At 52.1% G+C, this 23733-nt stretch overlaps 1 protein-coding gene across 6 annotated transcripts in view; it reads right to left on the reverse strand.

Annotated features, from left to right (window-relative positions):
- The window catches only part of Rph3a (rabphilin 3A), a 77306-nt gene extending 54694 nt beyond the window's left edge, over positions 1-22612 (reverse strand). For 2 of the 6 annotated variants that reach the window (XM_076561341.1, XM_042267733.2), the window contains exon 1: positions 22110-22216. The gene's annotated coding sequence lies outside the window, so the exon portion shown is untranslated. Of the gene's footprint in view, positions 1-22109; positions 22230-22339 lie in introns of those variants that run through there. The other 4 variants (XM_076561345.1, XM_076561343.1, XM_076561344.1 and 1 more) reach the window with 4 other exon arrangements.
- Positions 22613-23733: the final 1121 nt, after the last annotated feature.

The following is a 23733-nucleotide window of genomic DNA, read 5'->3' on the forward strand; positions in this document are numbered from 1 at the left end:
CAGGAGCTGGAAGCTGCAAATGGTCTAGAGCTGGCTTCTTGCTGTATATGAGGAGCCCAGGCTAGCCCACTGGAAAGAGTCACTCGCCCAGCCAAGTGAGCCAAATCTGGCCTAGAGCAGAGGAACTGCCCGGCTGAAGCCAGCCTGATGGCAGACCTAGAGAGCCAGAAGACAACCATGGTAGCTCTGAGCCACTTGCTAGAGGGGTGGTTTGTCACACAGCACAGACAGACTGATAGAAGTTGCTGGCTCAGACCCAACTCCCACATCCAACCCTGGGATCCTTCTCTAAGTGACCCTGGCAAGCTATCCCACTCTGAAATGAGGACTCGCATTCTGGGGCACTCAACTCCCAGGCTCCCGAGTGACTGACTATCCACAAAGGGCTTGTCAGCTGACTTGCTTTCCAGGCTCCAACCAGGGAGCACTCTGTCTGTGTTCCCGGTATACCTGGGAGAGGTGAGAAAATGTCTGTCTTTGGGGTGTCGGAGGTCTGTCTGAGTAAAGGTGCAATAGATACCTGGTGTGCACTCTGTGCGTGCATGTGTTTGTGTGTGTGTGTGTGTGTGTGTGTGTGTGTGTGTGTGTGTGTGTGTGTGTGTGTGTGCGCGTGCGCGTGCGTGTGCGTCTGTGTATAAATCAGAGGTCAACTTTAGGTGTCATTCCTCAGGAGTTGTCCACTGGTCTTTCGTTGGCACGTAGGTTGCACGAGGCTGGCTGGCTAGCGGGTCCCAGAGATCTGCCTGCCACCCTCGCTCCACTGCTTGGGTTAAGGCAGGCACCACCATACCTATCTTTTTATGTGGGTCCTAGGGATTGAACTCAGGTCCTCACGCTTGTGTGGCAAGCACATTACTGACTGAGCCATCTTTCCAGTCCATACATTTCTCTTATTTAGTATTTGGGCGGAGGTAAGAGCACCCTGGCTTTCCTTCCAGATGTCTCCTTTCTCAATATCCACCAGTGAGGCTGAAGTGGGGTTCACCTCGTCCTGTCCTTAGAGGTGGTCCTATGGCCCACTTCTGGTCAATCAGTGGTTGGTCTGCTGTGATTGGCTCGGGGATCAGCACGTGACCTGATCTGGGCCAGTGAAAGCTTTACTGGAGTTCCGTAGGCGGTGATTTTCTTCCTGTCTTCGAATCCACCTCACAGAGAAAGCCTGCTGCAGGGTGATGGAGAAACGCCACTGCCCCATGGTGCACCGGTGGGGTGGGGGGTGCTGGATCTCACCATGCCCGAACCTGTATTTGTCATTTTGGCTGTCATAAGCCAATGAAGTCAAATTTGAATTGAATTTTTGCCGCTGCAACACTCCTGTATCCGGGCCCTCAGGGTCCCATGTCAGCTTGGAGCAAGCAGGGGTTCCAAAGGCAACCAGAGCTGGTGGGACCTGAAAAATGAACACTAGTCCCCATCCAGACGACAGGAGGTCCTCTGACTGCCCCCCTAGGCTCTGCCATCAGATGCATCCTCCCCAAAGGGACCCTGCACTGGTAATTAGAACTCAGTGACAATAAACAACACTAATTAAAAGCAAAACTAAGTACTTAATAAGACAAATGAGGTGACGGTATTACAAGTCGGGATGAGCAAGCTGGTATTAATTAAAGATGGATGTCTTCCCCCTTTGAAAACCGTGTGTGTGTGTGTGTGTGTGTGTGTGTGTGTGTGTGTGTGTAGAGGCCAGCAGATGATCCTGACTGTTGTGTCTCATGAACACCATCCATCTTATTTTCTCGTGTGTGTGTGTGTGTGTGTGTGTGTGTGTGTGTGTGTGTGTATGTGTGCATGGGTGTGGGCATACATGTATGAGTGGGTGGGGCTTGTGCCTGTGGAGGCCCAAGGCTGACAATCAGGTGTCTTGTCTTCATCGTCTACCACTTCAATCATGGACGCAGGGTCTCTTATTGAACCCCGAGTTTGCCAATGCTGGATAGTGTCATCTCAGCTCACCCTGAGGGTGCCCTGTCTCTGCCTCTGAGGTGCTGGTATTATAGGCAGCTGCCATATTTGTCCACTCTTACATGGGTTCTGAGGACTTGATATCTGGTCGACACACTTGTATGGCAAGTACCTTATTTACTGAGTTTTCTTCCTGGTCCCACTTTATTGCTTCAAGGCAGTATTTCTCTCTGGCCTTGAGCTCACCAAATTGGTAAGATGCCTGGCACACCAAGAAACTGCTTGGCTCCACCCCCCTAGTGTTAGGTACCAGCATGTGCTACCATATCCTGATTTTTAAACACCCACTTAGTCAACTGGGAAACTGAAGCCCAGACAGGTAGAATCACTTGTCCCAAGACACACAGCCACCACCCCACACAAACAGCCTGTATATTTGAAATGAGGCCGTACCCCATGTACATGGCTCACTGAAGGCAGGGCAGAGGATCCTAGGAAGAAACTTAGAGAGACTATTCTGTCTCCTCCTGGACCATGGAGTCCCTCCAAGCCCTGAGTCTACACATCTGAACACGGCAGGTACAAGAACCACCACCAAGCCTGCCCTGACAGTACAGCCCACTTCCAGGTTTTACCCAGGCAGGCAGGTTTACCCTCCCCTCCTGAGGCTTGATTGCCGCACTTACATGTATGCTCACAAACATCCACCCAACCAGGAAAACATGATTAGAGGGGTCTGTGTATCGGAACAAGTTGTTTCGCTTAATGACTCTTATCCTGCTCCAAAAGGACTGGGCAGGCACAGGCTCACCTAAGCCCTAATCACTGTGCATTATGGGAGACCACAAGTCCCATGTCCTTCTTTGCCTTGGGATAGAATGCAGAATGGAGAGGGGCATCCAGTGCCTTACACCCACCAGCAGTCCTGGTCCCCTCCTGGAAGGGGCATTTTCGGTCAGCACCAGATCTCTTGCTCTATCAATGAGCCCCCTCACCCTGAAGCACCGTTTTCTATTGAGGAAAATAATTTTTAAAAAATATTGGATTCAGTTATTAGCTTGCTGTTCTCAGGAGAAAGAAGTAGCCATATAGGCACCATGGTGGATGGGCCTATGAAAGTGCAGCTTGCCAAGCATACTCTATTCTGTCCACCAGAGTATCGCCATCCATCCTGCTGGCGCTCAGAGTCCCCTGTGATGACTGCATCCACTGTACCCTTGAGTTCTGGTTTCTGGTTGGGTTCCAATAGGAGATACCAGCAGAGGCTGGGAGGAGGGAGAGCAGGAGGAAAGAGAGGCTGAGGTGTCCCTGAGTCTCCCTGTTGGGCATCATAGTTTGTCAGCGGAAAGGAGGGATAGAGACATCCAGAGTATATAGTACATAGAGTATATGATATAGAGCATCTAGTATATAGAGTATATGACAACCACCATGGTATAGGTCATGAATCTCTTGCACAAGGCAGCAGGGTTGACTGTCCAGATGAAGGACCCCAGTGAACATGCCTTCTATATCTGCTGCTCTCCTCATAGTAACTCTGGCCTTTCCAGTAACTCTCCAGGCATCGAGAAGTTGGTGAGTGTGGCCATCAGAAGCTCACACATGCTCACCCACTGGGGCTTGTCCCTTCCAGCATGTCAGAAATCTAGTCTACCCTACTCCCACCAAAGGGGCCACATGGAGAACTAAGGCCCCAGCCAAGAAGTAAGGCTCACCCCAGACACAGGAGACCATGTTGTGTTACACAGGTATGGATCTTCAGTGTAGAACACCATGATCCCTTAACATGACCAGCCAAGACCAGAAGACACACCAATCAACTGGTTTCAGCTGGATCACAGAGTCTTGAGACAATACGAGTGGCCCTCAGGCACAGGCAGTGTATTGGTTGGCTTGTTGAGACTGAATACTTGTTGCTTAAAAAGGAAGGACTTTATTTTGCCTTTCAGTCTGAGGGGATACAGTCTACCATGGTGGGAAAGGCATGATGGTGGGAGCAGAGATGGTCACACTGTGCCTGCGGTCAAGAAGAAGAGAGTGGGCAGCAAGTGGGGGTAGGCTATAAACCCCCAATGTTGGTTTCCTATGACTCACTTCTTTCAACAAGCCTCTGCCTCCTGAAGGTTCCATAAGCTTCTTAAATAGCATCGCCAACAGGAGACAAAGTGTTCACGTGCATGAGGCTATGGGGAACACTTCACATTCAAAACAGCAGCCACGAACCTTCATGGTAGTTGTTATGCGGTGTAACTGACTGCTACAAGCAGTGCATCCTGTCTCCTGTCTGCCCATGTACACCTCTTAGCCCTGCTTCCCTATTCTCATCCCTAGGAGGGGACCTGTCTGTGTGACCTCACATGATCCTGTGCCCTCTGGCTTTTATTGGCTTCAGTCACTGGAAACCCTGTAAGCGTTTCCTATCATTGCCTGCTCTGGGTGCATCACATCTCTTGTTGGCTTTCCTTAAACCCATTCACACCTTAGTTCCTTTGCAAAACTCACCTCAAATGACCCAGTTAGAATTATCTGTTTTTCTGCTGGGACCCTGATTCATGCGGTTAATTGTTGATAGTGTATGATTTCCATGAGAAAACAGACACAAGTCAAGTGTGGTGCTGTGTGTTTTAGCTCAAGGCCAGCCTGGTCTACGTAGTGGGCTCTGGCCAACCAGGGCCAGAAAATGAGACCTTGGGTCAAAACACAACACAACAAACTAGGCAGCGTCCAGTGCCTGGGCTTGGGTTCAGCACCGTGGACAGCGGCAAGGAGCCTGCGCCCTCCCAGGTTTCAGGAGTGATCATTGGGGAGGCAGGGAGGGAGAAAAGTCGGGAGGGGTGAAAAGGGAGAGAGGCGGGAGGAGGGAAGGTAGGAGAGAGAGAGAGGGAGAAGAAGAGGGGGAGAGAGAGAGAGAGAGAGAGAGAGAGAGAGAGAGAGAGAGAGAGAGAGAGAGAGAGAGAGAGGGTGACCACTCTAATGTAATGGCTCGCCTTTTTCTCCTCAGCCACCAGGATTGGATGGGACAGTGTTAAAGATTTTTTGTTGTTGCTTTTTGTTGTTTTTGTTTTTGTTTTTATTTTTTCAATCAGAACGTCAGGACACAGCCTCTGTCCTCCTCAAACTGGAAGTCCCAGGAGGATGCAGGAGACGGTGGACATCTGCTCCTCTTACTCCTGCTACTCACTTCAGCCCTCTTCTGAGGAAAAAAAAATCTTTCCCAGGCTCAGCCTTGGTGCACAGCTGGAGCTGACTCCACACTTCAGCCCAGGGGTGGTCACATGACCCCGGGATGGCCAATCACTATGGTCCCCTCTTCCAACTACATGTAATTGATTCAAAGCTCAATGAATTCTATAACTCAGCTTTTTCTGGACTCCTAGGAGGAAAGCAAAAGCAAGAGAGGCTGGTAACTCCATCCCAATGCTGCTGCTGAGCTTCAAGGATTCACACACCTCTGCCACACTCGAGCTGTATATCATTTCAGCTATCGGGCATCCTTTAATGCTACCTAAACAAACTTGGATTCAGTTAGCCATTCATGAGGTCCTGGTTTACACACACACACACACACACACACACACACACACACACACACACACACACACGGGGAGGGAGAGAGCTTACCATCTATGGATTTCTTAATTACAAATTTGCCTCCTGGCCAAAATTTGCACATAATCCCCAAAACAATCCTCAGGGTGCTTTTGTGTTTATTCACAACATGCACAGAAACGACCACATCAAGGGAGCCATCCAACATGCCCATTCCCAGCTGACCCCACCTGAATCTTTACCCCGCCGTCCTACCCCTCCTTATCCTGCAGGAAAGCCTCTGTTCAAGGTTCGATTAGCACTGCAGTCTTGTGTTTCTGTGCTTTTTACTGGAGGTTCTGCTGTTTGCAAATTGGCTCCTGTGTGAAAGGAGACTGTGGTGTGCTTTATAGAAAATAAGCAGCTAGATAAGCCTTGTTCAGGCACAAGGTACAGTGCTATAGGCCAGGAGTTGAACTCATTAGTAATATATATTAAGTGAAATGTGTAAAGCAAGATTATGAGGGGCTGGAGAGATGGCTCAGCAGTTAAGAGCACTGGCTGCTCTCCCAGAGGACCTGGGTTCAGTTCCCAGCACCCATACAATGACCACAACCATTTATAACTCCAGTTCCAGGGGCTCTGACGCCCTCTTCCGACCTCCTCAAGAACTGGATGCATGTAATGCACATTCATGCATGCAGGCAAATACTCATATACACAAAATAAAAATAAATACATCTTTTCAAATATGCAGCACATTATACACATAATAAAATGTCTATAATATATTTATAAATAATGATGTGTTTATAAATGATATTTAATGGTGAGATTTAAATATTTATGATAATTATATTATAATGTGTATATTATTGTTATTTGATGTATTTATTTGTTTTTAATTACTTCTTAAAACCTATTGGGAGTGCATGAATGGGTGAGTGAGGGGGAGTCACAACTGTGAGAGCTGGTCCTCCCCTTCCACCATGTGGGTCCCTGTGATCAAACTTGGGCCCTTTCTATGCAGATTCATCTCATAGTCCACTTTGTAACGTATTAAATACAACAAGAATGATCGGCAAGTGCTCCTCACGCTCACCTCTCCTCTCACAGAGACAAGCAGAGCTGGCCTGTTCTATGTCTTATTTTCTGAGTGTGGCAGAGGCAATGGGATCATCACGATATGACTGTTCAAAAGAGGCCATGTAAGAGGTGGAGTACCAGGGAGGAGAGAAGTCCTATCCTGGGGGCTTTTTCCTGCCTGCCATCTCCTACATCAGTGGTCCTCCACCTTCCTAACACTGCGACCCTTCAATACAGTTCCTCATGCAGTGGTGACCCCCAACCATAAAATTATTTTGTTGCTACTTCATAACTATAATTTTGCTACTGTTATGAATTGTAATATAAATATCTGATAGGCAGGATATCTGATATGTGACCCCTGTGAAAGGGTCATTTCGACCCCCACAGGGGTTTCAACCCACAGGTTGAGGACCACTTGTCCTACAGGAACCTGAGATGCAGGTTCACCTCATCCCTGTGGAGGCAGGAGGAGGGAGGTTTGCCAAAGTGAACCTGTCGGCTTGGAGACCCACCGGCTACTGATGACTTATCAGAGTTGGTCCAGCATGCAGGTGCCCTGGGGCCTGATCAGATAACAGCAGAGCTGGGCTGCAAATGGGTCTCTAAGTGCCTTTCCCATTTCTGGTGTCCGCAGATAGGCTCGGAAGTGAAAACCTTGCAAGGCGCCGAGGGCATGCTAAGGGAAGCTGCAAGAGGTTCGCCCCACGCTAAGCTACTGGCTAAGGACAAAACGGTACCCAGGCGAGGGGGGCATGGAGGCCTCCATCCTTTAGAGCCGAGGACAGTGAAGACTGAATCCCTTCAATGCTAACTTTGTCTCTTCCTTAATAAAGGGAGCTGGGAGTCACTTAAGCTTACAGGGTTATTTCTCAGCTCTGCTCTGGTCTCCCGAGGCTGCCCTGCTACAAGACAGGGAAATGCAAGTGGCCCCAGCAAGTCTTCCTTCCTCACTCAGCTCTTGCTCATCTGGGAGAACACGCCACACCTCCACACTGAGCTCTTCTGGCATAGAGGGGAAGGCAGCAGGTGGAGGTATGGCGCCTCAGAGCCTAGAGGGAGCAGGGGGATGCCTAGGATGGGCGTTCCTCCCGGGTCACCTTTCCTCTGCCTCTTGGGACATCCACGGCAACTGTCCTCAGTAATTGCCTTTCCTGGGAAGCCCGGAGAGTGTAGACCGGGTGTTTGGTTGGCATGAAGGACCTACTTCCAGAGGCTGCAGCGAGGCCAGTCCCAGCTCAGTCTCTCGCTGGCCTGGGACCTTGAGCAGGCTCCCGGAGCCCCTTTGCGCCTCATTTTCCTTGTCTGGATAAAAATGGGGATTATAACTGAGCAGCTTCCTCGAGCTGAAGTTAGGATGGAGTAAAATAAGGGGTGCAGAGAGTCCAGCAAGGGGTGTGCCAGCCTATGAGAACCACTCACCCCCTGCCTGCGCTCCTCTGAGAATAGCAATCACCCTAGCATGGAGTCCCAAAGCCAAACCCAGCCTGCAAGGACGCAATGGATACCCATCTCCTCTTCAGCCATCACTAGTTCACGTCAGCCTTTCCCTCCCAGGATGGTTATCAGCACATGCCGGTACCCAGAGGGCTCTTCTGAAAACATCCTTGTGGTCCCAGCTCCACAAAAGGATGTGAACCGGTACCTTGGGCAGGTGTCAAGGAATAACCAGGGATACCCAAAAGCCAGTGTCCACCCCAAGAAAGCTTCCCCCACCTCCCCATTGCCACCTGGACACCCCAGACGGAGCTCACAACGGCGTTTGTCATAATTTTCCTAATTGCCGCATAAACACGAGTGATTTGGGGTCCATTTTGTGGCTCCCCAAAGTGTAGGGGGCCCCTAAAGCCACACAGGTGGTGAAGAGAGTCATAATCTAGCTGCACACTAAAACCATCTGGTGAACTTGAGACTGCAAAGTCCATTCCGCCGTAACATACAAACCTATCTATCTCTGGTAGGGTAGCTCAGTTGGCAGAGAGCCCTCCTAGCATGCAGGCATCCCTGGGCTCCAGCCCCAGCCCTGCCTAGATGGGGCACAGCGGCACATGCCCCCAATCCCAGCACTCGGGAGGCAAAAGCAGGCCTTAAGGTCATCCTGGGTTACACAGCAAGCTCGCCCCCCCCCCATAAACAAACCCTAATTAGAGAAGGAGTCTAGAGTTGCTTAAGAGTGTGCAGCCCAGGCTGAGGAACAGACTCTGTGGAAAGTCAGGGTGTGCCAAGGGCTTTTTTATCTTTCTTCTTTCCTTTCTCTCCTTTTCAAAATAACCCACCATTTCGGGGACCGTCTGTGAGCACTGGCTGCATGCTCTCAACACAAGAGGCCCCGATCCTCAACACAGTGCAGGTCTCCTGAAATACCGACTAGATCTGCCACCCCATCAACCACAGGGGACGGTGTGTGTGTGTGTGTGTGTGTGTGTGTGTGTGTGTGTGTGAATATTGACAAAGGCTCAGTGTAGCTCACTAGCTTCTAACAACCTGGCCGAGGAGCTAGTTTCACGAAAACGCCTTGATTTCTCCCCCATCATTCCCTGCCCTGTGTCCCCACGTCCCCTGCCCAGCCTCCAGTCCAGAGGAGGCTCAGCTGGGATTTTTATTTCTTCTCTTTGCTTCCGTTCTGTGTAATGACCTGTCAAGTGAGTCTGAGCAGCCTGGAGAGGGGAGGGAAAGGTTTCCAATTAGACCCAGAAGCATGGCACTGATACCTGCCAGCGCCATTTAGCTAACAAATATGGGGTGCCTCCCGCATGCTGAGCACTGGCGGGACACAGCCTATGAGGGGCACAGAGGGAAATACCATAGTCCAGTTGTCCCATTCTAGAAACAGACGATGATGACGACGACGACGACAAAACACATTGTTAGAAAGTGTGCACATGGTGCCGGGTTCTGTGGGGGAGGAAGAGTCCTCAAGAAAAGGATGCTATTTTAAAGAAGGGGGTTAGGAAAGGACTCACTGGGAAGGAGGTGGAAATGACAGGAGGCGGGAAGGGCTAACAGCTCCCCTTCTAGAACCCAGCCCAGAGGTTGCATCATCCCCATTAACACAGCCCTACCTAACGAAGACTTGCTGAGCGCAGACCCCAGGCCAAGCCCCACTCTAAGCCAAGACCCTATGGTGGTTGGTGACAAGTCAGTGAGGTCCGTGTTCTTATCCCCATTTTCTGGAAGAGGAAACGGAGGTGGGCAGAGAGGGTTAGTGGCTGACAAAGTAGGCTTGTGGACCTGCGTTTGATCCCCTGGGACCCACATAAAAACATCAGGGGCTGTGATTACTCCCACTTGTAGCCAGTGCTGGGGAGTGGAGACAGACACATCCCCGGGGCTCACCCGGGACTCACCAGCTGCTCACCAGCCCAGTGGGTAAGTTCCAAGCCCAGGAGAGGCCCTGTGGATGGTGTCTGTGAAGGTGACACCCAGGGTTGATCTCTGACCTCCACATACATGTGCCTATGCACACATGTGTAACTGCAAATGTATACACACACACACACACACACACACACACAAAGAAGAAAAGATAAACCCAGCTCTTCAGGATTGGCCAACCATACACAAGGCTGCTTGCTCTGTGGACACTGGCTTTCCAGAGCCATTAAGTCCATCTGTGCCGGGAGAGATAAGGAGGCAGGCAAACGAGCCAGGAAGTACAGCCCCGCTCCCAGAATGCCCCACAGACCAGCTGCAGCCGGAACACTCTGGAAACTAATGCACAGCTTCCCAGCACCTCTGAATTTCTAGGCAAGGGCCTGGAGGACCTGCCTGGAACTGGAAGGGGCTTTTTTTCACACACTGATCTTACAGCCAGTGAGGTCCAGGGAGGGGGCGGGGCCGGGAGGGGGCGGGGCGGGGGCGGAGCTTAACTCCTGGATCCTGGATTCCTCAGAAGAGTACAGCTCCCTCAGTTGTCTGTCACCTTTGCCGGTTTTACTTTCAAGGAACACTTAAAAATAGCTTTGCAAAAGAAGTCGCCCTCAACGACAGCCACGGCTTCCTTTGTAAAGCTACATTTTAATATTGAAGAAGAAGAAGAAATGACCCCCGCAGGATGGAGGAAAACCCTTCCAGGGAAACGGAGCCTCGCCCCCATCTGTAAATGCCCCATTTGCCTCACTTCACCGCGACCGACCGGCAGAAGAATCGCAGACCGGTCCACGTTTGGAAACCATCAGTCCAAGAAGAACTTCCAGCAGGTTCTTATATTAGGGCGATCCAAAGAGCTGAGAGTCTGTGGTGGCTCCACGTTGAGAAATGTCAGTGATAGTGATGAAGGTGATGATGATGTGGTGGTGTTGGTGATGATGGTGGTGGATGATGGTGATGATGGTGGTAGGGATGATGGTGGTGGATGATGGTGATGATGGTGGTGATAATGATGATGGTGGTGATGGTGGTGGATGATGGTGATGATGGTGATGCTGATGTGGTGGTGGTGATGGTAATAGTGGTGATGGTGCTGGTGCTGATGGTGATGTTGTTGATGATGGAAGTGTCTTGAGAGTTCTTCTCACAGGGACCTGTTTGTTCTTTATAGGAACTTCTGGGGCCCACCTTTTATGAACAGGATCCCCATTCTACAGTGGGAGAAACCGAGGCACAAGCAGCTTGAGTAACAGTCCAGGTGAGAACAGCGAAAGCTGTTTTTGACCAAAGCAGATTTGAACCCAGGCCACATGGTGCTTTGTGGTGTATCGTCCACCGGCAAAGCTTCCCAGGGCCTGCTGAGCGCGTGCAGGAGACAAGGCCTAGAAGCCAGAAGAAGGTTCAACTTCAGACTCTCTGGAGGGAGCAAGCTGCTGGGAGGCCCTGTGCTCAGTGGCATGGAGAAACTGCAGTGTCCACTCGTACCCCACTGGGAGTCTCCAGAGCCCACCTGGGAGCCCACCAGGAAGGATCCCGAGGCCACTGAATGCCCACCCACTTTTTTCCAGCCTGCTGTGTGTGTCAGTGGCCTGGTGCACCTGCCATGTTCTGGGACTTTAAGAGTTTGGATGTTGCTGTCCTTGAAAACTGAGACCTCCCTAGTCCCTACCTGTCTGTGATCACAGGCAACAGACTCCCCTGCGTGACATCTGTTCCTCCTCCTATTAAAAAGAGCACTAACTCCCGCTCTGCCCCCCTCCACCCATCCCAAAGCAATCTTTTTAAAACTAGAAATCCCTCTGCCATCAGCTAATCCCTAGAGCATGTCACATACTGAGCCCTGTTCTGAGACACTCTCTATGGGGACGGTGGGAAGATGCCATACATCGTACAGGTGAGTAAACTGAGGCTACAAGGCCAGGTCGTTGGTCACAGGTTGAGAAGTGCGCTATCAGAAGACAGCAGGGTGCTTCCGGTCACTGGTCACACTGCCCCCTACTGGTCAGCTGGCCTAATTGCAATGACATTCCTGCTTCTCCTCCACCCAGGCTGGAAGGAGCTACAGACCAAAAACAACTCTTGTTACAAAGACACTGTCGTGGGTCCTTTACCTCAGAACTCCTCCAGCAAGTAAGAAGAGGAGGAGAACAGCCCCTGGCATGGGGCAGAGGAGGGAGCAAGGGCGTCCATTGCCTGGCTATGAGAATTCAAGATTGAAGGTTGGTGTCGGCAAGGGTTTGCTTTAAGGGACTGCGTCCACCTTCCCCTCACAGCAGGGCACTGGATACTGAGAATCCCTGTGCACAGCTACCTCTGTGCCATTTGCACAATAGAGGGACAACTGTGCCTGTGGTCCAAACCTCTTCCTAGGACTAAGGAGAACACCTCCCTCCAGGGGAGACCCCAGAACACCAGGGACTCCTGGGTAATCCTCTGTCGGCCCCAAAGCTGCAGCTATGAGAGGCTGTCACCTCCCCGGGCCAGTAGGTGGTTGGGCTCTCAGCTCCCTGCTCTTTATAGCAGGGGGTAATGAGATGATCCTGAGATGTCGGTGACCACCCTGCCATGGAAGCCCCAGCCTGCCCGTGTAGTTGGGTTTGGGGAATCTTCTCTCTCTCTCTCTCTCTCTCTCTCTCTCTCTCTCTCTCTCTCTCTCTCTCTCTCTCTCCCCCCCCCCCCTTCCCAGTCACCATAATTCAGCTTGCTCAACTGTGCCCTGATCAGGTTGTGACCAAAAGCAAGGGAAGCCAACCAGCCAGAGGCTGAAACCTCCAGAACTGTGAGCTACTACAACCAACCTTCCTTCTTTTTAAGTTTACTGTCTTGGGTATTTTTTACAGTAATGGTAAAGGTGGCTAACACAGACTATCAACATCTATTTGTTTATTCCTAAGACTGCCCTCTGGAAAGGCTTCATAATCCAAAACATGCCACGTATCATCTGACTTCACACTCAACTTTATAAAATGAATATTATTATCTTTATCCCGTGTTGCAGAAGAAGAAATTAAGGCTCAGAGAAACTGACTTCACCAAAGGTCACACAGCAGAGCTGGGATTCAAACCCAGCTCCAGCCAGAAAATAGTGGCACAGGTGGATCTCTGAGTTCGAGGCCAGCCTGGTCCCGGACAGCCAAGGCTACCCAGAGAAACCCTGTTTCAAAACAAACAAACAGCTCCAGACCCCAAGCAATCTTCTGCCTCATCTACATGACCCAGGCCTGGTATCATAAGTTGGCGCCCAGTGTTTGTTAAGCAAAATTACCAAAATCAACCCAGTGCCCTCTGTGTCCTGAAGGAACTGCAGTTAGTGACTGTGAGAAAATCTCAGGAATACTCTGCGCTGGCGGAGAATGGGAGACAGGGGGTAGCTAGGTGGTAGGACACTTGCATAGTGTATACAAGGTGCAAGGTACAACTCTAGCACCATGCATGTGCAAGCACACGCGCGCACGCACACACACACACACACACACACACACACACACACACACACACACACCGAGGACAGTTTTAAGAGCCATGCCTTAGTGCCTGCCTGAGTTAAGTTTCTGTTGTCCAGTATTGAGCCACTAACCAAAAACTTGTGACATGCCTGGACAAGTCCTGAGTTATTAGAAAATAACTTAACATTTCCTTATCTTTCTGCTACAGTGACCATTAGTAACAATGTTTTGTGGTTAGGTTGCTTGGTTGGGTTGCTTGGCAACTCAACAGTCCCCTGATCTTTTCCCAAAGAAAGTTTCCTGGTCTTCTTACTATAAAACCCACCTGAGAAAAATAAAATTTTGCAGCTTGATCAGAATACTGTCTTGCTGTCAATTCTTTGTGTCTCTTGTCCCTTCATTCACCATTCCCCCTTCTAGGGTCTCTGCTGAAGATCCCGCTGGTCAGGACACACACACACACACACACACACACATACACACACATAATTAAACACATTGGAAACTGGGCAATTCACACCTAGGAGCCCAGCAATAGAGTGGAAGCAGAGAACAGTATGGAAAGTGAGGAGCCACGGGCTGTCCGGCTGGTTACGCAAGTCTAAAGGCGTGCTCAAAATGTCCATCTGCCATCAAAGGGGTGACTGTTAATAGCAGAAGAGCATCACCTACGAAGGGAGGGGAGTGGAGAGGGAGGAGAGTGTCGTCTGGGGATAAAAGAGAATAATTGATGAGACACCGGGAAAGAGGCTCACACAGGCTGAAGGTGTGTCTTAGGCAAGGAAGGTGAGGAGTGACTGGATGCTGCGTGCCTCCCACCAGCACAAGCCTCGTGGCCTAGGCTGGCAGGCACGGTGGCTGTAAGCCTGGCACGTGAGAAGCAGAAGCTGGAGGAATAGGAGTTCAAGGGTCATCCTCAGTATACATAGGGAGTTTGAGGCCAGCCTGGGCTACACAAGACAGGCCTGTCTCAACAATAATGCAACAAAATCCTGCCAATTTACAAAGCCCCAGCATCTTCCATGGATAATCGAGAGGTGGCGGACAAGGCTGGCGTAGTTAGCAGACGTGAATCCCCACTCACACTCCTAACCTCCCCCACCCTCCCATGGGCCACTATTTCTTTTTCCAGACAGATATTAGCCAAGGATGAAGAAAAGGCTCAGGCATCCTCAGCGGATGGACATTGTGATGGCTATTCTCAGCCATCTGGAATTAACTAAAACCCACGTGGCTGGGCACATCTGTGAGGGATTCTTTTTTCCTTAAGTAATCATTTGAATCAAGGGAAGAGCCACTTCTAATCTTTGAGGTGGGAAGATCCACCTTTAATTGGGGGGGGCACACCTTCTGCTGGTGGCCTATGTAAAGGATGTAGAAGGAGGAAGCTGGCTCTCGTCACCTGCTTGCTCTCGCTGGCAAGTCCATTCCTTCACTGGCATTAGAACCTACTTCTTTGGAATTTTAGAATCCAGAGTATACTGAAAACCTGCTGGGACATCCAGCCTCATGGATCGAACAACTACAGGATTCTTCGGCGTCCTGTTGATACACAGCCATTGTGGGACTAGTTGGAACACAGTCTATAAGTCGTTCTAATAAATCGTGTGTGTGTGTGTGTGTGTGTGTGTGTGTGTGTGTGTGTGTATTCATTCTATATTAGTTCTGTTATAGAACCTTAACACACACACACACACACACACACACACACACACATGCACGCGCACACACACACGCGCACATACACACGTACATACCATACAGTTGCATGGAAGGAAACAGCAAGAGTCCCCTCAGACAGGCACGTTTAAGACAGGACCTGCTGGTCTGTCTTAGCTCCTCAGGCCCCTGGTCTTGCTTTTGGCCATCCTTGCTAGTTCCCTTGAGACTTGGTCTAGCTGACTCTGAGAGCCACAGCAGACCCAGAGTAAAAAGCATGAGTCCTCACCTCCAGACATTTTAGAAGGTGACTTGAAGGGACACACCAGGCCTCTCAGGGCATCAGCCAGCCACCTCCAGGAGCCTTACCACCTCTGCGGAACTGCCCTGTCCTACATCTCATGACTGATGAACATGGCCACTCTCAGCCACTGCATCTTCTGTAGAGAGGGGACCGTGCCTTGAGCGCATGCAGTGAGCACCTACAACCCCACAGACAGTCTCTTACTCAGTGCCTACTGCTGGTCTTGCTACACCCCACTGGTCCCTGCACGCAATGAGGCCCCTCTCCACCGGAGTCCCCAAGATCGCAACCACTGGACATCTGCCAAGGACAGTCCCTGTCCCTGGGGTGGGTCCTGATCACCTCCTGTCCACACAGCTGCAGGACACACTCACATCTCACCACCTGGCTCCCCTGCCTCTACCTGGCCCAGCCCCAGCGTGGCTCTGCTCACAGTCCCCTGGCTTCCGCCCCACTTCTCACTGTCCATCTCCACTGAGACACCAGAGCAGCAATCATTGCTGCGGTGTCATGAGTGGGGGTCATGGCCTCCCCTGCTTAAAGTCATCCCCCCACCCCCAGCCAAGTAGTCATTCACCTGCCATTCTTCCCTGGGGCTGTGTACGGGGCTCCCTGTTCAAAAGCAACCTTCATGCCACCTCTGTACCCTCCCATCCCGTCTCCTCCCCAGCACTGAACTGGATCTATCTGGATATTTCACATGCAACTTTTTCTTTTATCTTTACTTCTTCATAGAAGACCCGCTACTGGGGCACTGGGGGCGGGTGGGCAAGTACTGAATGTCACCAGCTGCTGGGGTCCCTAGTGCCTAAGAAGGGTCTTAACCCAGGGTACACACCACCCATACTTGAGGGTGTGGGAAGAGAACCAACTCCATCAATGACAGTGACCCTCCAAGTATGGGTCCTGCGTCAGCTGCCACAGGGAGCGCCATGTGGGAACATGTCAGGCAGGCAGGTCTGTGCACCCCATCCTAGCCTCACAGACCCTCAAACTGCCTGGGATCCTGCAGGGGAATCTGACACAGGGTACCCGGAGCTGAATCTGCAGCAGCACCCTCGTTCCCCGGTGATGACCGGTGATGGAATGATGGATAACTGGATGAATGGCCGGATGGTGGAGGGAGTCATCTCCCAACCCTGAATGGGCCCCTGTGCTCTGTCCGCCACCGGGGCAGCAGGGTTCCAGGGCTGGGGGAGGGCTTCAGAAGCCAGTGTGTCCCCCTTTGTAGGAAGGCACTTGGAGGTTCCTGCTGGCCTGGGGTACTGATTTGAGTATAGACACCCCAGGGCAAGTTGGTTGGTTGAGCCCCAGGACCTCACACACGATGGTCCCGTCATCCTCTAGCCCCCTCCCCTGACCCACTGCTCACTGGGGACCGACAAGGGGTCAGGGGGAGGGGGACTGGAAGAAAGGGATAAGGGGGGACAGGAGAAAGATGGGGCGAATACAAGGCGAGAAGAGGGCCTATGAAGAAGAAGGGGTATTTTAAAGGGAAAGAAAGTAGATGGGGGTACAGGACAGATGACAGATAGAGGCAGACTCTCTAAACCATACCACACTGGTACAGGGAGGACAGGCAGGTCGGAGAGGGGAAGTGGAGGCAGGGGGAGATGCTGGACATGGCCGGGGCCAGCCACACAGGTGCTTCCCAGGGTTGGCCCGAATTACCTCCTAACTTCAGGCCATCTCTGCTCTGAGCAGCCCCCAAGCGCCCGCCACCTGCCATCAGTGGCTGGCACAGAAAAGCCACTTATGTAAGGAGCGGGCTGCTGGAAGTGGCTTCATTCACAAGTCCCTGCCTGTCACTGTGGAGACGCAGTGGAGGGGAAAAGAAAGGAAGAACGACAGGGCAGCTGGAAGCACCAGGCAGGCAGGCAGGCAGGCGGGCAGGAGCTGAGGAGGAAGAGAGGACCTCCTTCCATTTCTCCTCACATGCCAGACCCGGCTTGATGCCACGAGAGGAGGCCCCTGTTGGTGGTTAATTGTGGGGGGTGGGCACACCCCAGCTTCCTGAGGCGCAGTCTCCTGCTCTCTGGCTGGTTCACCGAGGCCGAGTCGGCCAGGGCTCCAGTGCAATGAGATTTCAACCCGCATTTATATCATTAAAGCTAACGACGGCTTCCAGGAAAGCCTGGCAGCATTGCAGGCCGTGGTCTGGTGCCGTGTGAGAACCCAGAGTCCCCCAAGGTGAGCAGGAATGGGGGACAAGAATCAGAAAGCAGACGGCGGGTGTGGGAACCTGGTCCAGATTCGAGTCCTGTGCAGCCTCTTGGGTACAGAGGCCTGGCCTCAGGGAACAGTTCAAATCTCATGACACACTGGAACTGTCCGAGTGTCGTCTACACAAGGACTCTGTAGTCTTATACATGCCTTCATTTAGAGTGCTGGGGGCTGTGGAAACACAAGTACCCACGCTCAAGAGTTTGGGGATGAAGAGACACCTGACGACAAGTTACTAGAGGACTTCGTGGATCACAGAGTGAACCAGCCATCAACCCAGGCTCCTCAGCCTCCCAGGTACAAGCGAGGGAAGTTCAGTATCCACCACCCTCTCCACCCTCCCGTCCTGCCCAGCAGGACACAGCCAGCACCTTTGACCTTTCTAAGTCTTCCCCTGTCTCTGTCACCCCTGTGGCCCTGATTGGTACGAACTCCTCCTCTGCCACAAAACCCAAGCCTGCCTCGCAGGTTGGGAGGCACAGGCCTTCTTACTACAGCATAACCAACTCCATATAGCTGCACTGACTCCCCACCCACCCCACCCCGGAAGCATCCGACATCAGTCAACACTTCAGGACAAGGGGGCTAAAAACTTCTGCACAGACTTCCATCTATCCACGCACACTGTGCTTCAAGGTATCCAGAGACCCCCTTCTGTGCCCTCCCCCAGTGCAAAAGGTACACATCACCCAAGAGCCCAAAGGGAATGGGACCTTGTCTCAGTGTTCAGCCTGGTTCTGGGTATACCATAGGTACTCAATAAGTAAATCAGCAGCAGTGAGTTTCCGGGCAAAAGAGGGATCTGCCAGCAGCAGATCTGAGACCAGAGCCAAATCCCACCAACCCCACCAATGACTCATCATAATCAACAAGCACTAATGGAGCACCTACTGCATACATGCCTCTGACTAGGACATAGACCAAAGGCAACTCCCAGACTGACCCATCCATTAGTCGATCAACGAACATTTCGCCGAGCAACTGATTGATTCATTTATTCAGCCATTTGGTGATGGGCCCCTGCTGGGTTCACCCTGACAGCCCAACCCTTCGGGGCCTCACCATGTAGCATCTTAAGCCCCCACCCACCCACCCAGGAAGGAACACCAGGCTAGGTAAAAGAACTCCTAGCAGGAAGAAAAGCGAAAGCCCATGCACGCCCTGAGCTTATAGGATGGGATGACTCAGCAAAATCTCCGGGGGCCCTGGAGCTGTGGGAAACTTAGACCTTGTTTGCAGGCAGCAGATTTTTCTAGAGCCCTCCCTAGGGCCACCCTGCACGATGGCCTGGGACTTGCTTGGAGTGTCCCCAGCCTGGCAGAAGAAGGTTCCCTGCGTCCACTTTACAGATGGGGAAACTGAGGCCTCAGATTTTCCCCCCAGCAAGCCTGTCTGCTCCCTCCTGAGTCTCACAGCTGTGTCCTGGACCCAAGGGTCCTTCTAGGCTCCCCTCACACCCAGCCTTGCCTCAATGTGAGCGATGTTGCTGTCACTGATGCCAATGGCACGCTCTCCTCACTCCCCCCAACCCCCACCCCCCCTCCCCTACCCCTCAGCCAGGGCCATTTACTGCACTTATTCCTTGTCGGCCTCCTTGGGACTGAGCACCTGGCATGCATTAACTCTTCACTGTCCTTAATACTGTCAGCACCACCCCATTCTCCAGACGAGGTAAGTGAAGTCCAGGGACATGCAACCGTGCGCGCGCGTGCACACAGAAAGTGATGGAACCAAGATCTCAGCTCAAATGATCTATCTCCAGAGTGGTCTTAGCTATGATACTGTTTCACCTTAACAGAGGAAAAACGGAGGCTCAGAGAGGTTAAAGACCTGCCTGAGGTCACACAGCCCCAGCACCCACACTGCAGGCCCGACTGGGGCGGGCCGGCGACGGAAATGATGGGCTGTATCTGCAGTATCCCCTCCTCCTCCTCCTCTGAGCACATGAGCCTCTCCATCCTGGGTGGCAGCTGAATAATTTAGATGCTTCAGCTCCTGCCCACCACTCCTGGGTCCCGGGTTTATTTTTATCCAAGTTCAGCCAGCAGCTCCTAACAGAAATAACCCCCACCACTTCAACTCCAGTTTGTTTGCCTGGAGGACCACCCTGCCCCCGGGCCCTTGCAGGAAAAAGACAGAACCATATGTTGGCTGGGGGGTGGGGGCAGTGGGCGTGTGGGAGGGGGGGGACAGAAAGCCACCGTCTGTGAGCAATACAGAAAAGGGAAAGGGTTAATCAAGACTCTCATGGCCTATATATGCCACGTCTTACAAGCCACTACCGCCCACCCCAGCAGCCACCCACCCCAAACACACACCAGACACAGTGGCTGAGTGAAAAGGGGCAGCAGGGGCTTCTGGGACCCACATTCCTCCACCCTGGTGGGGCTGTGGAAGGCCCGTCTACAAGGATTATCCATATCTGCCTCCAGGGCTCAGCTTCCCAATCTAGTACAGGTTTGGAGGGGTGATGATGAAGGAATCTCTTCCATACACCAGGCTAGGGGTGGGAAGTGGGGGCTGCTGGGATATAGGGGTAGGTAAGAGGATGCCTTGATGTCCATGAAGGTGGATCCCAACAGGGCTCGGCCATGGCTTGCTGTGTGGTCTATGGACAAGGCACTTTCCCTCTCTGGGCCTCCTTGAAAGTTGGGGTGAGAGGAAAACACTGACTCCCCCTAAAAGTATGGCCTGTCGTGAGGATCTGGAGGGAGGCTTGGTCACTCAGAGCAGCTGACACCTTGTACAGATGGAGAAACTGAGGCCCAGAAGGGGAAGAGAAGCCCTGAGACTCAAGTGCCTTGATTTAAGTCCAAGAATCTTTCTGGAAGGTTCTCTCTGCTTCTCTCACTGGTGCACCCCAATGCACCACTTCTGATGTGACAGGGAGGAGGCAGGCTCCTGGCTCTCAGCCACCCCCAAGGAGGTGAGGAGGCAGGGAGACGGCCTGGAAGCTGTCTGGACACCCCAGGCCTGGGCTGGTCCAAGGGGTTGTCCTGTGCTGCAGGATTGGGAACTAGAAGGTGACTGGGGATATGTCCCGCAGTAGCTGTGACACTTCCCTGGGGCCCCTGGGGCTCCCTTGATAATCCTCTAAGCCCCACAGCCTCCCCACAGCCCAGCAGCTGAAGGGTTCATGTTCAGTACAGCAGTGGACCTCAACAGGACCCTGCTCCAATGTCCAGCCACGGTCCATTCTAACCAAAGAATATAAAAGTCCAGTATCACTGATGGCAAGCCTGCAGCTTCTCATTCAAGCCAAATTTCTTCGTTTTCTATTCATACTTACAGTCTCCCAGGGAGGCAACTTCCTCAAGGTCACCCAGATGGGAAGCCAGGACTCAAGGGACCATAGCCTTGGCACTAACCACCAAGCCACCCACACTCTCCTCCTGTGTCCTGATCCTGAGCTCCCCGGCCCCTCTTGGCTCTAGGGCTGGGTGACCCTCCTGACATTTCCAGCTTGCTGGTCCCTGGGGCTAACCTCGTCTCCTTTTCACATCCTAGGATCAACTTCCTGAAGAAATTCCAGTGGATAGAGATGGCTGTAGTGGCCTCTGAGTGGAACACAGTGCTAAAAATAAAGACTTTCATTTCTTCCCCCCGCCCCCCAAAAAAAAGGTAGACGTAATTAAAGCAGAAAGCAAAGCGGAATCCTCTCCCATAGATCGCAGATTACTGGCAAAGCATTTTAAAATTAAAGACGCGCTTTCGGATTGAGTGGTGAGGGGCCTCTCTGCTTCCCGCTCACTAACAGGATAGTGTGGGGTAGCCCCATTGGGATGTCAGAGAAAGAAACCGCTGTGAGGGTACAGCTTGTCCTGGAACTGGGGACTTAGGATTGGAGTGTCCTGTCCCCCTTCTCGGTGGTGAGATGGGCTCAGTGACAGAGTCCCTGTGTCACAGCCACACACATACCCCCATCCAGTCTCTTACAGGTGACACCACCTGTAAAAATAAAGCACCCTTAGCTCGTCGGGCAGGTGACGGCTTGATCATTCATGCCAAGAGACAAGGTGGCGCTTTCACGGATCCCTGCTCTCCCATCTCAGGACAGCTGAGTCTGCAGAACCCACCACAATTCAATTACCCAGCGGGCCCTGGCAGACAGCCCCGTCTGAGCCCCATCCTAAGCAAACGCTAGCCCAGGATGCCTGCCCAAGCAAAGGTTAACTTTCCCGTCTCAGGTGACGCTCTCCCAACCAGGGCCAAGGTGCCCACCCACCAAATCAGAACACCCAGAGGGCCCCCTGTGCCCAACCGGCCAGGAAGGGTTAACTTCGGGAGCTGCCAATCACTTTCCCCGGCTTTTGCTGCAAAGAGGGCAAGCTGGGCAGAAGCCACTCTCCTTGCTCAAGCTGCCTGAACAGGCACACATTTGCCCCCTCCCTGAGCACTGAGATAAAACCCCATTTGTCTCTAGAGTGTCGCTCTACTGATAAAACCCTGCAGAATGCAGGCAAAGAACTATAGCCATTTCTTGACAGTCCTACCTTTCCAGCTACCCTCTCCTCCAGCTCATGCATACACATCTCAGTTAGGGTACTGAGATCTCCTAGTCTATTTGCACAACCGGGAAGAATATCACTCACCAGGACAGTAGAGAATTGCCACAGAATGAGTGAGCCAAATTCTTGCCAACTCCTTGCCTTCCCTGCCGGTGGGGAGATGTTAAGTCCCGGCGACTTGGCTTGAAAGATCAGCAGACGTGCCTGAAAGAAAAATTGTGCATTTTATTCTCCCGGTCTTCCCAAAAGGAAATCAAGGCATCAGCATGCACACATGCCCCTAAATCATGCAAAACCAAGACAAAAAGAAATACCCCCGGCAGAGGCGAAAACTAAGTGCAGTTGGAGTCCGCAGACGGTGGGCAGTGATTCGCTCAGACTACTCCACATGGATGGAAGGTTTTGTAAGTCTCTCTCTCTCTCTCTCTCTCTCTCTCTCTCTCTCTCTCTCTCTCTCTCTCTCCTCTCCCCCTTTCGGGGCAGCGTAGGCAACTCTGGGCTGCGGGCAGTAGAGGAATCAATTGCTTCCCCGGTGCCCAATCCGGCTGTCACCACTACTGCAAAAAACCCTGTGTGATCCAGAGGGAGGGGCAGCCGCTTCGCTTCCTGGAGCAGGAGAGCCAAGCCTGCCTCCCACCGCGATGCATTGTGCCGCGTTGGTTGCGGGAGGAGAGGTGGGAGGCCAGGAGGGGAGGCTGGGCGCCCCAGAACGCTCGGGATTGGCAGTCAGCACCACGGACAGCACCAGGACGCAAGCGGAGGGGAAGGGCAGCCACCAACCCCAGACAGAAGAGGGGAAGTTATTGGATGGCTGGAAGAAGGGGGTGGGGGGGCAGAACAGAGGCACAGGGATCATTCGGTCGGACTGCACACAGGCCCCCCTCACTGAGCACTTATGCTAATATTGCCCAATGAGCTGTAACTTCTCAGCCCCTCTCCCCTCAACAACCCCTGGCCTTCACTGGTCTCTGTGTAAGTGTCCTTCTGTGGCTTCCAAAATCATTCACGTTGCCACTGAAGTCTGCACCTCAGGCTCAGAAGATAGCACTAAAAACAAAGTAGGAAAGCAGGGGTACTTTAAGGGGAGGATGATTTGGTTAAACAGTCCCCATGAAACCTTGGGAACGTCACTTAATGTTTCCACGTCCTGTTGGCAAAATGAAGACACGACCACCTCACTTTCCTAACGACAAGAAGAATGAGGCTAAGCAATCGGAATGCCCACGCTAGGGACTGCTACACTTCCAAGATCTCTAACCCACCCTATGATTCAAATGTTTTGACGGAGATAAAGGAGTTGACAGCCAACCAGAATGGCACCAGCCAACCAGGATGGCACGTGCCAACCTGCAGCATGTGGTTTGAGTGGGATGAAGCTGGGAATTCTGGGAGTTCCAGAGCAGACACGATTCTCTGCCAAAAACCCATCTCCCCAAACCAGACTGGCTTTCTAAGGTAAAGTCACTACAGACAGGAAATAAATCAGTGGTTGGCAGGGGGTGGGGGGGGATGGTATATACAATGGGAATATGTTCCCATGGCACCTGCATCCCAACTCCCAAGAGTTTTGCTCCTGCCAACTATGAGAAAGTGCTCATACTGGAGAAAGAACGGGAGAGCTCAAACAAGCCAAGAGCTGCTTAGAACCTCCCAGCAGAGCGAGGGAGGCCCCTCTCTCCATTGGAGACACAAGTAAAGTCTCCCATCA

The sequence above is a fragment of the Peromyscus maniculatus genome, chromosome 23 (assembly GCF_049852395.1).
Source record: "Peromyscus maniculatus bairdii isolate BWxNUB_F1_BW_parent chromosome 23, HU_Pman_BW_mat_3.1, whole genome shotgun sequence".
NCBI classification, from domain to species: domain Eukaryota; kingdom Metazoa; phylum Chordata; class Mammalia; order Rodentia; family Cricetidae; genus Peromyscus; species Peromyscus maniculatus.